We start from the raw sequence: 11,935 nt of genomic DNA, 5'->3' as shown, positions 1-11,935 counted from the left end.
GCTTCTTTTGGTTTTTGTGGTTGTTGAAAATTTCCTAAGGAGAGGGGAGGTAGAGAACTTTGCTTTTGAAGGATTTTAGAAGGAATATTTCTGTGGGAGCTTTACATTTGCATTAGAGAGGTATCTCTTCTTGCTTCCTTTTGGTTTTCTCTTTGTCGAGCCATTGAGCATGGCTCTGTTGGATGGTACAGCATGCTAGTTTACTTTACTTTCATGTATTTTGAGATATTCACCTTAAGAGTATGTGAAGAATAAAATATGGGCATATTCTAGGCTAGACTTGGTTACTTGCTTACAGTAGCGAAGCAATGACATGTTTGTGTTTATTGTAGCACATTTATGTTGGAAGCAATTAGGGGAGTTAAAACACGGCTTTGGAATAATTTTGCTCCTCTTACAGCATGTTGGGATATGTATTATGAAGTTTTTCATCTATTTTCATATAGCATGAGATATTAGAGAGTTTATTTGGCCTTTCATGAATGCTAGAGAGTTCAGTTTACTTTTTTATACATATATGGGGGTTTGGTTTAGCTCCTGCGGCTTTCCCTTACTTGAAATGCATGCCATGAGAAAATTTATTTAATTTGGAAAGCTTTGTAACTTGTTTTGAGATCTCCCCTGGTCAAGAATCTGTGGAATTGTTTCATGCTTGGAATATTTAGACATGCAGGTTGTTCCTTGGCTAGGTTGTTCCGCAGGTTGTTCCTTGGCTTTGGATGGCTCGTTTTTACCTTAAGGTGGCTGGGACTTTAATTTATGTTAAAGTCTGAATTTGTATCAATGTTTGGGTCCTGTTTTAGCCTTGTTGGGCTTGGTTTGGAGGCTTGGTTTTATCTTGAAATGGCTAGAACTTTAATTTCTATTGGAGCTTGGATTTTAATCTATGCTGGGCTCGGTTTTTGGCCCTTGTTGGGCTCAATTTTGGCTCTTGCTGGGCTCGGTTTGAAATCTTGAGGGTGTTTTGGCTTAAATATACATATAGTGAAGAAATTTATTTTTGATTTGGAGGAACTCCACCGCTGTTCTTGTTTAAAACATATGGTAGTTCTAGATTTTGATGTCTGGAGGGCATGGAGATTTTTTTTACTCTTTTGTTGTAACCTGAGTTTGAATCCCAGTTGTGGTTCGATTTGGCTCTAGTAGGGAGCTCGATTTGCTTTGTCTTGCCCTTACCCGAGAGGTGTTTTGGAGGTGGTTTTGCTGGCTTTGGTTTCTACTCCTACCCGTGAGACCTATTGGAGTTTCTTGAGTTTAATTTACCCCCTCTTGTTGAGTTTGAATCATTTGAATGAGTGTAGATGGATCAAACTTATTACTTTGAGAGATTGGTGATGTTTTGTACTCTCTTATGTATATCAAAACTTTTAGGGAAATGATTTGGGTTTGCCGTAGTCGTGAGCCTCACTTGTTGGTCTTGGGTTTGCCTTAGTTGTGAGCCTCACTTGTTGTTCCTTGGGTTTGCCTTAGCTGTGAGCCTCCTCTGCTCCTGTGCCTTGGGTTTGCCTTAGCCGTGAGCTTCTTTTGGTCTTGGGTTTGCCTTAGCCTTGAGCCTCACTTGTTGTTCCTTGGGTTGCCTTTGGCCATGGTCCTTAGCAGTTGTCCCTTGCTACCTTTGGCCGTGAGCCTTAGTGATTACCTCCCTTGTGGGTTGCTTTGGTCGAGAGCCTTAGCTGTTGTTTCCTCTATTCTATTGACCCTGGTAGTGAGCATTTATTTGGTTATATGGGAAGATTTTATGCTTATTTGATACATGAGGCTATTGATTAAATTGAAAGTTGGAGGACTCCAATTTCTTGCATGAGTTTGAGAGTACTAGTGTGGTATCCTCCGAGTTATTTTTCCCTTCGTATAGTTTGGGAGATTTCTAAGCCTCATTTTGGAAAAACATTTGGTTGACTTGATTAATCCTACGTCTTTAGGGTTTGAGAAAATCAGCACAAAGTGGCCCTTTATGTTTCTTATGAAAGGCCTTATGTCCTACTTTTCCAGGTCTTTTCGATAGAAGTTTTGAGAGCTGATCCATTCACCTTTTTTGTGTTTTAGATGGATCAGTGTCTCCTCTCTCTCACCCCATTTTTGTTCTTTTCTTTCCTTTCTTCTTGGTTTGTTCTTTTTTACGCTTATGTCTGATGCATAAGTGTTCACGTTAGCCTTTTGTTATACGTGAAACCATCAAGCAAGGTCACAAGTAGTCGTTTTGGGGCGTACGGTGGTGACGATAAAGGCACACCGAAGATGGAGCAGAAAGATGTCCTATCCTATAACATCAAGATCTATGTATTTGATGAAAAATAGGATAACGAAATCCTTCAACATAGGTATAGCGGGAGTTGGCTCGAACCTCCTCAGGTTGTTGGCAGTCCCATGCCCGATAGTGTAATTGACTCGTGGACAACAAAAATTTATAAAAAAAAAATAAGTTTTGATAAACCCTTTTCGAGCAAAAACATACTTTTCTACGAAACAAAAATTGATAACTCTTCTTTGCATGTTTAAAATTTGTATGCATGTTAAAAACATAAAACATACTTTAAAGCTGGTTCCTGACGTGACGAATACCTGTTTAGGCTGGGAAATAGTCCTCCAAGTGAGGTTCAAGACACACTTCTAGACGAGTGGTGGGTTCTATACATTTGGGTGACCAAGTATCCTTCGCGGACCCTCGAGTATAAATATATATTTGAGCCTAGCCCCATACAAGTGCTTGCGGTCCCCCTCACCCGAATTTTTTTTGTTTTGTTTTATCAAAGCTTTGGGACAGGGCACTCGTGTTACTTTTTCTTTCTTTCGGGATTTCTCCCAGATTTTTGTGGATTCTTTTTCTTTGCTTTTACTTGAGTCTTTTCTCGTTGATTTTCTCGAGTTTTCTGTCATGAGTCTTTGTTATACTCTTCTTCGGATATCCTGAACGACGTTTCTTCTAGACTTCGCTTTTTGCGATGCATTTCGATGCATTTAGAGCATTTAGACTTGCTATACTTAAGGAACAGTGGATCTCACGGGCGTACATGTTTGTTTTACATTTGACAGCACTTCATTTTCCTGTTTCTACCTGCTACTGTTATTTCTATACAGCATGTTATACTATTCTTGTTTCTACCTGCTATTGTACCGTACAACATGTTATACTATTCTTGTTTCTGTCTGCTATTGTTCTTCTTGTACAACATGTTATATTATTTATGTTTTTGTCTGCTACTGTTCTTCCTGTATAGCATGTTATACTACCTGCTACCGTACCGTACAACATGTTATACTATTCCTGTTTCTATTCGCTACTGTTCTACATGCATCCTACTGTTTGTCCTGTATTACACATTTTATATTATATAGCTTTAAGTATGTCTTCTTTTTTTACATAAGATGTTTAGAGGACTATTACCATAGGGTCGTTTGATTTGACATCATAACTGGACACCCTAGAAAACTTAAACTCGTCACGGCAAGGAGCTTGGAGCTAGCACGGTGGGCAGCAAGACCATCTTTAACAGCAGAACATGTCTTCCCCAGCAAAACCATTTCTTTTTCTAGAAATTAAACAAGCCATAGGATTTCGAGGTAGTCTGCTTAGCGCGACATAAATTCTCACTTTATCTGTTAGGTCTTTGCACAGTCAGACTGTGCAGTTTAAGCTCTAACTCGTTTTAGGTTCTGAGGTTGTCGTCTGATACGACGTAAACCCTCATATCTTCTAGGAGACTTGTGTGACCGTGTCACGCAAGTATAAGCCATAATTAAATAAAATTGGCAAGATGAAACACCTGAATAATTTCTTCTCAAAACTGAAGCCAAACCATAGGATAGACTGGGAAGTCACCGAGGTTCGCCTCCGGATTTATGACCTCCCCTAGTTCTTCTTCATTTGGGTACCTTAACAATGTTCTGAATTTGAGTCTTTCCCATTTGACACACTTTGGTCCGATTTCTTTGAAAAGTCCTATCATTTTGACCTCTTTGAAGATAGTATTTCATGATTTTTATCGAGAGTTTTTATAAGTGACTTCTGTCATTTAAGATGTAATTAACTATAGGGGTTTGCCCTTATAGGTGCCCTTATAGGAAGCTTTTTGGAAGCTTTTTTGAACCCAGCCTAAAATAAACTCTATTTAATTCTTTGTATTAAATAGGGCAACCTGTTAGCAAATAAAACAGTTTCGCAGACCAAACGGATGTCATATATTTCTTAGTTTATTTGATCGAGCATCATCCTCAAGCCTTATGTTTATCCCTCGGGATAGATACAGGTTTTGAGGTAAAGCGCTCTTTCATTTAAACTGTGAAAAATATGAGGTCAGTTTGATTTCATATTTTTCTAAAAATATACATATATATATAAATTAAAACGTTTTTCCGAAGCGGGGAACGAGATTTCAATTCTGGTGACCGACAGCTTCTTACGGGCAAACCCCCCAAACCTCACTTCATTTTTTCTTTTTAGCGCCGACAAATTCTAGCGACTCCGCTGGGAAATAGTTTCTCTCTCCATTTAAATCAGGGAATCTTATCTTCATACATCAGTAATGTGTCCATGTCCCTTATGGACCAGATTACTCTTCTTCCGTTGACATACTTCACCCATTTCTTTCTTGGGTAAGTATGGTCAACTCTTTCGGACTTCAAGACCGTCTGTTCAATCAACTTTAAATAGAGAGGTTCAGAAGTTCATTAGGACTTTATCTTTGCATGGGGTCGGACCCCCGATAAATGTGTTGGTGGACTAGCTCCGCCTGGGCATTGTATGTTGTGTAGGTCCCGCATTGGGTCCTCAATTTTGTCTTTTCCTCGTATCTCTCTGATTTAGTTTACTACTTGCAAATTGAGCCAAATTGTTACGCCTTTTAATCGTTTGCTTAATTTAATTAAATATCTCAATATTATAATTGCTAAACAAATGATAAGTTTTTTTAACACATCTTAAAATTCACAAAATAAAAGCAAGTAATGATAAGGAAAGCGTGTACCCAGTTCACAGAACGACCTTCATTTTTTTTTAGTGTCACTAAAATTATGAGGGATTGGACGATACTGACCCTCAGAACTTTCTTTTTGAATCTGCTACGATGAAGTTCCCAACTCACACTTTCTCCTGCGACCTGCCCACCGACCGAGAGGCCCGCAATGTCGCCCCTAAGATCAAATTTGGAGCTGGATTTGACGAGCTTGAAGTCATACTTGGAAAGGCTCCACTCGTCGTCATGAAAGTTGCTCCTCTAGAAGTTCAAGAGTCTTCTGCGGGGTTTGACTTGAACTGTCCCCAGGACTTTCCTTTTTATAAGAAGGCGAAGACCGTCACCGCCCTGACGTCCGTTAAGTCAGTCGTCCCTTCGTCCGTTCGTTCGAGAGTAGTTACACCTACTGCCGCTGGATTCACTGTTACTGTGCCCGTCGTACCTTTTGCTAAAGGAAAGGAAGTTTTGGTTGAAGGGGATTCAGTCGATGCATTTACTGTCTCGTCGTCAGTATTTGAGATTGGTTCCAGTTTGAAGACTGTGCCACTGACCAGGTCACAAAGAAGAAACCGTAATCAGAAGATTCAGAGGGCCGCCAGGGCCCAAGCTACAGAGATAGCCCCAGTGGATGAGATTCCTCAACAGGAGGAACTTGGATTGCCTATGACATCTCCTCTCCTACAAGGAAGTAGGTTTCATCCAATGATGAACACCACTGGGAATCAGAGCGTCCACATGATCGCCATTGCTTTACCATTACTTCATGGTCGTGGTGAGGGAAGGGAGAAGTTTGTTCTTATCACCAGAGTTCGCACACTGTTTGAAAGATTGGTTGCTAAAGAGGAGTGCAATGTCGCTGAGTTGCTTAAGCAAATGGGATGCATAGTTTTGCCTCAGATGAAGATAGAGATCTTGAAGGATGTCAGGCCTGTCCTCCAGCATCAGAGATCAGTGGAAGTACCTCCAGCCCGTATTCCAGTCAGATTTTGCCTTGGAAACCGAGTCAGCACTGCAGTTGCTATCACAGATATCACACCTGTTACGCTGACGCTCGTAGGACGTCGACCACTTAAGTCGCATTTAGGTCCGAGAATATTGCCTACTGTCGTCCATGGAGAGCTTTCAAAGAAAGATAAAGGGAAGAAGTCATCGGATGACGTACTTGGTCTGCACTGCAGGGAGCATGCCACTCTTCAACATATTGATGCCTCTACCGATAAACTTCATCTTAAGGCATCAATGTCGAAGAAGAGGGTGTGGGTACCTAAGGTCGCTGCACCAGTACCTTCTGTTGAGCTCACAGGGCAGATTTGTAGAATAAAGCAGAAATCTGAAGTATCCAGCACCGTCACAACAATGGCTAGTGGGATGGATGAGCAAGTGGAGGATATTCAACAGAGTCCTCTGGATCTCAAGATGATACAAGAATCAATAATTGAAGAAAAGGTTGAGAAGCTCAGGACCAAGATTTCTGAGTTAGTTAGCCCTCTGAGTTAGCCCGAGAGCACGGAGTCCTCGTGGATGATGAAAATGAAAACTTTGAAGATTACCTTGAGGAAGACTTCATGGATATTCATGTCATCAAAACTAGAGCCGCTACATCTGCGTGCGATGCTCAACCTCTTGTTGAAGGGAACGTCGTGGATGAGGTGCGTAGGGCTATCTTCCTAAACGACGAAGAAATCAACCAAATGAAGAATAGAATGGAAGAAATGACTGCAGTTCAGGGATAATCTCAACCACAGCAGTTAGCCTCTCCAGAAGTTAATCAACCAGAAATTATACAGATTGTAGATGAGAGGAGGGAGGTTGCCTCGGCTAACAGAGACGATCAACAAAAGAGGGACTCTGCTCAAAGCGTCATTCTAGAAAGGGAATTTAAACAAATGGTCGAACAAGTTTGGGAGGCCTTAACCCAGTCTAAGGGTGGTGCATTAGTTTTAAAGGGTAGACCCTATCCAAAGGAGTTCAATGTCGTACTCTACCCGAAAGATTTTGTGACGCCAAACTTTAAGATATTTGACGGGACTGGAAATCTCAGACAGCATATAGCACATTTTCGAGCAAGTTGTGGCAATACCGGGGTAGTGAAGCGTTGCTTTTCAAACAGAATAATATAAATAAATTTCAATTGTTCTAAAAAAGTCAAAATTTTATTATTATACTACATCAATTATTATACATCACTTAACACACAATAATACAAATAATAGAAATCACAATAACAACAATTGATGTTATTATAATATTGCTCTTTATGTCCAAACGATTAAGTTATTTGTAGATATTTTTCCAAAGTTTCTCTCTAGACATGATCAACATTTTAAGTGGATTCCTCGCTATCATCAAACCATTTAAAAAATTTAGTCATGAGGTTCTTGACAATCACAAACTCAAAAAAACATAAAACTCTCAGCATAACCCCATAGCACAACGAACATTCATCAAAATTCCAAATAGAGAGCTTTCAACATAACCTTCTCAACATATGACAACAAACCCACAAAAAAACAAACTAAAAAAAAAGAAGAGTATGTGTCATCGTAAACACAAAGAACAACATAACCGCATAACACAAAATGAATTCATCATAATTATGAATACATAACTCTCAGCATAACCTTCCCAGCATATGACAACAAACCCAAAAAATATCACTTTGTCATAATAAACTCGAAGAACATCAAACCCGAGTTACACTTCTTTCATTCAGTGTATGGAGTGCACATCTTCACCAATTTATCTGTCACTCCTAAAGGGCCTCAAAATGTTAGCAAGCCCGCATATAGTTATTACCTCCATAATCAACTGTGCTCTAGGATCTTTTGACGATTAATTGTCAACTTGCTCCACCGCTTTGCCACACCACTCAATCAATGCTTTGAATCCAACATTCTTTCATACAATAAAACGCATACAACCCACTTCTTCTTCATTACAATGCTACACTATCTACCCTCTATTGTCGTCCTAACTCCAATAAGCTTAATCATCATGAAGCTCTAAACTAGTGGGTTCAAAATTGTCATAAACACCCCACACTAAGAATACTTAGGGGTTGCATGCTTGTGTCACATGCCCAATCACTAAAGTTATTGATTTTACTCACTAAAATTTTTTTCATGTAGTTCACAAGCTGTATTGCTATATATTCCACAATCTTGTATGAGGATCCGCCCTTTCACCTCTCCTTAAACTTTTAAAGGAAGGGCATGATGAGGATATTTTCTCAAGGGTTCTTTCAAAGCTCTTAAAGTTTTTCAAATCTTTACATTTTTCATAAGGCTCGGGTGTCTCCTTTACTTTATTTTCTCCTTCCCAACCATTGTAGTCACTTTAAGTTGTAGTTTCATCTTGAATGTAATTTCTCTTTATTGTACCTCATCTCTTGTTTTTTTTTCTTGGTTCTCTTGGGGTAGATCACCAAAGGTTCTAAATAATTTTATTGTAGTGAGACAATGTCAGAACTTATTTTTCTTTCAGTTGCCTCGATGTTAGAGTACGTAGACAGGCTAAACGACAATCAATCTCTGTTTTATCAATAGTAATTGTAACATAAAACTTATTCTTCTTCTATCATATGAACTCTAAAAGTGAGTCCTCTCTTAGTTATATTGGGAAGGTAATTTTTCACTGTCTACACTATAGGGGTGTGATGGGGACCCCCCTTTTCAGGATTGTAGATCAGGTCGACCAGCTTGAGCCTAAGCACAATTTAATGTCTCATTGTGTATTCAAAATAGAAGTTACTTGAAACTTTATTTATATTTGGTTGAAAGATTATACAAAACAAATATAACAAAAGTACTTAGATTATGATCTCCTAAGGAGATGTTTTCATTTGTCATGCATCTTTTCATTGCTTGTTCCCTGGTATGTTTTAGAAAATGACTCTCTCTCAACTCATTTACCTTTTGTGTTTTTAATATTTTTGTGTTTCAGTTGTAACTTCTGTAATTTTGTGCGACATTATTTTTTGCAGATTTGCTAGTTTTCATTCTTTTAAATGTTTGTGGTTCCACAGTGTTTACTGACAACGGCCACATACCCAGGCGCTACATCAATGTGAAAAATCACCACAAATGGCTAGATTATTGCCTTTTCCAATAGCTTAATTTGTTATGATTGAAAGCTTTGGAAAGGGAAGAAAAAGAGCTAGAATATGTTTTGTGTTAAAAGATTTGTTATTCTTTTTAACAAATAACAAAGCAATACTTCAATGCTAGTATGTGAAGCAGTGAGCCTAGGAAGTAAACCTTTTCTGCACCTGTTCTGTAAGGGTATGCCATCTGAATAAAAAATTCAAAAAGGCATACCAAGGGCACACTTAAATCCCAACAAAGACTCTGCTCATCAAGAGTAAACTCGTCCGATGAGGGAGGTTTCCCAGAGGACTCAAAAGTTAAACATTTGATTTGTATTAAAAAATAAAGGGATCATGGTAATCAACCTTGTTTCGCCTTAGACTATCAATTTTTCTCAGGGATTTCCTTAGTGGAATTAGCCCAAGGTACAAACTTAAGCTTTTCTCCTACTTGACAAGCAATATTGTGTAATCAATGCAAATGTCCCTAGTGGATTTGTCTAGGATGACCATAATACTGACTCTATATTATGGTCCTTACGTCCACTTGGCTGTTTCAACAAGCAATGATTAGCCCGAATACGAAAAGTGGAGGGTTACATTAGGTAGTTGAAAACCAGCGTAAAATTTATCTAAAAATCATGACATGAATCCTTTAAATCATTGTGTAAATGCTAGGACGTCCCCTGAAAATGGCCTGCTGTATGACCTGAATATAGTGAAAAGTGTGCAAGATCTGCTACACCGACACTTGAGTGTAGTGTCAAATAAGTAAGAGTTCTCACATTACGGACGGATGAGGGCAAAATTGTTAGTCCATAAAATTAATATTAGGATATGATCTTGGAATATAGGTACTTTCACAGGTAAATTAATAAAATTAGTTGATATTATAGTTCATAGGAAGATAAATATGCTAAATGGGTTGGAGAAAAGGCTAAGGAGAGTGATAGCTTAGGTTTTAAATTTTGGTACTCAGGTAGGATTTGCACTAGAAATGGTGTAAGTGTAATTAAAGAGAACAATTTGAAACATAATGTTGTAAAAATTAATAGAATTAGAAATAAAATTATAGTAATAAAGATTATTGTTGATAGTATGATTTTATTGTTATAAATGCTTATACTCCTGAAGTAGGTTTAGATATATGTTCAAAAGAAAAATTCTAGGATGTCCTAAAAGAATCAATATAAATGATACATCTTGAAGAAAGAATTTTCATTGGAGGAGATTCAAATGGGCATGTTAGTAGAGTAGTGGAAGAGTTTAGAAATATTCATGGTGGTTATGATTTTGGAGTGATTAATAAAAATGTAGAACTATATTAGATTTTGATTTAGCGTATGATTTATTATTGTTAATAATTTATTTAAGCAAAGAGATGAACATATTTTTATGTGTAAGAATGGATTTAATAAAATACAAATTGATTATTTTCTTATAAGAAAAAGAGATTTTTGAAAGTGTAAAGATTATAAGGCAATTCCAAGTGAAAATTTAAGTACTTAACATCGATTATTAGTTCTTGATTTTAAGATTTAGAGTTGTAAGTTAAATAATACAAAAAAATATTATCATAGAATTAGATTTGGGCATCTAAAAGACACAAATAAAATTATTTTTGTAAGTAAACTTCATGATTTCAAGATTTGAGATGTTTTTGAAAAACTGAATTCTATGTGAGATAAAAAAACATATACTTTTAAATAAGTGGCAAAAGATGTACCTGAAGAATGAAATGAATTTTTTTTATAAATAATAATAGTTGGTGGTAGAATAATAATGTTCGAGAAAAGATAAAATATAAAATTTTTTTTAAAAAAATTGGTTTATATATAAAAACTTAGAGAACTGAGAAAAATATAAGATGACTTATAGGGAGTTTATGAGAACAATTTATGATTCAAAAAATTTTGCCTTTAGAGTTCTTTATAATAGATTTAATACTAAAGAGGGTGAAAGATATATGTATAAACTAGCCAAACAAAGATAAAAAGATAAATAAAGATTTAAATCAAATAAAGTGAACTAAAGATGAAAATAAAAAAGTGCGAGAAAAAATATTCAATATATTTGGGTGACTATTTTGATCAACCGTTCAATAAAGTTTCTGAAAGTGTGATTGACCGTAGTGATCTTAATATCGCCAATAATGATAAAACATTTTATTTTTCCCATCGCATTGGCAAGAAAGAAGTTGATGAAGCTTTAAAGAAAATCAATTGTAGAGATCAATAGAACTTGATGATATCCCAATTCAAATGTGGAAATATTTAGGAGATTGGAGAGTTTCTTGGCTTAATATGCTCTTTAATATTATTTTAAAAACAAAAAAAAAGTTTGAGGAGTTGAAGAAGAATATTTTGGCTTCTATTTTTAAGAATAAAGGGGATGCACAAGACTATGCAAATTGTAGAGCAATTAAGTTGATGTGTCATACTTTAAAATTATGGGAGAGGCTAATTGAACATAGGTTATGACGTGAAATAAAGATTTCTTATAATCAGTTTGGATTTTTGACAGACATGTCTACTATGGGAGCTATATATTTATTGAGAGGTTTTATGGAGAAGTATGGAGAGAATAAGGGGGATCTACATATGATTTTTATTGATTTAGAAAAAAAAAAACATATGATAAGGTTCTAAGAAGAGTCCTTTGGAGAGTTCTAGAGAAGAAATGCGTTGATGTGACTTATATTTAAGTCATTAAAGATATGTATAATAGAGCTGTTACTAATGTTTGGACAAAGGAGGATTGACAAATTTTTTTTTTTTATTTCAGTTGCTTTACATCATGGATCGGTTTTAAGCCCATTTTTTTTTTGCTTTTGTTATGGGTTCTCTTATTGTACTTTTACAAGAGGATGTGCCTTGGTGTATGCTTTTCGCTGATGATA

Source organism: Phalaenopsis equestris, unplaced genomic scaffold (assembly GCF_001263595.1).
Source record: "Phalaenopsis equestris unplaced genomic scaffold, ASM126359v1 Scaffold000428, whole genome shotgun sequence".
In the NCBI taxonomy this organism is placed as follows: Eukaryota; Viridiplantae; Streptophyta; class Magnoliopsida; order Asparagales; family Orchidaceae; genus Phalaenopsis; species Phalaenopsis equestris.
This window is presented reverse-complemented; position numbering follows the sequence as displayed.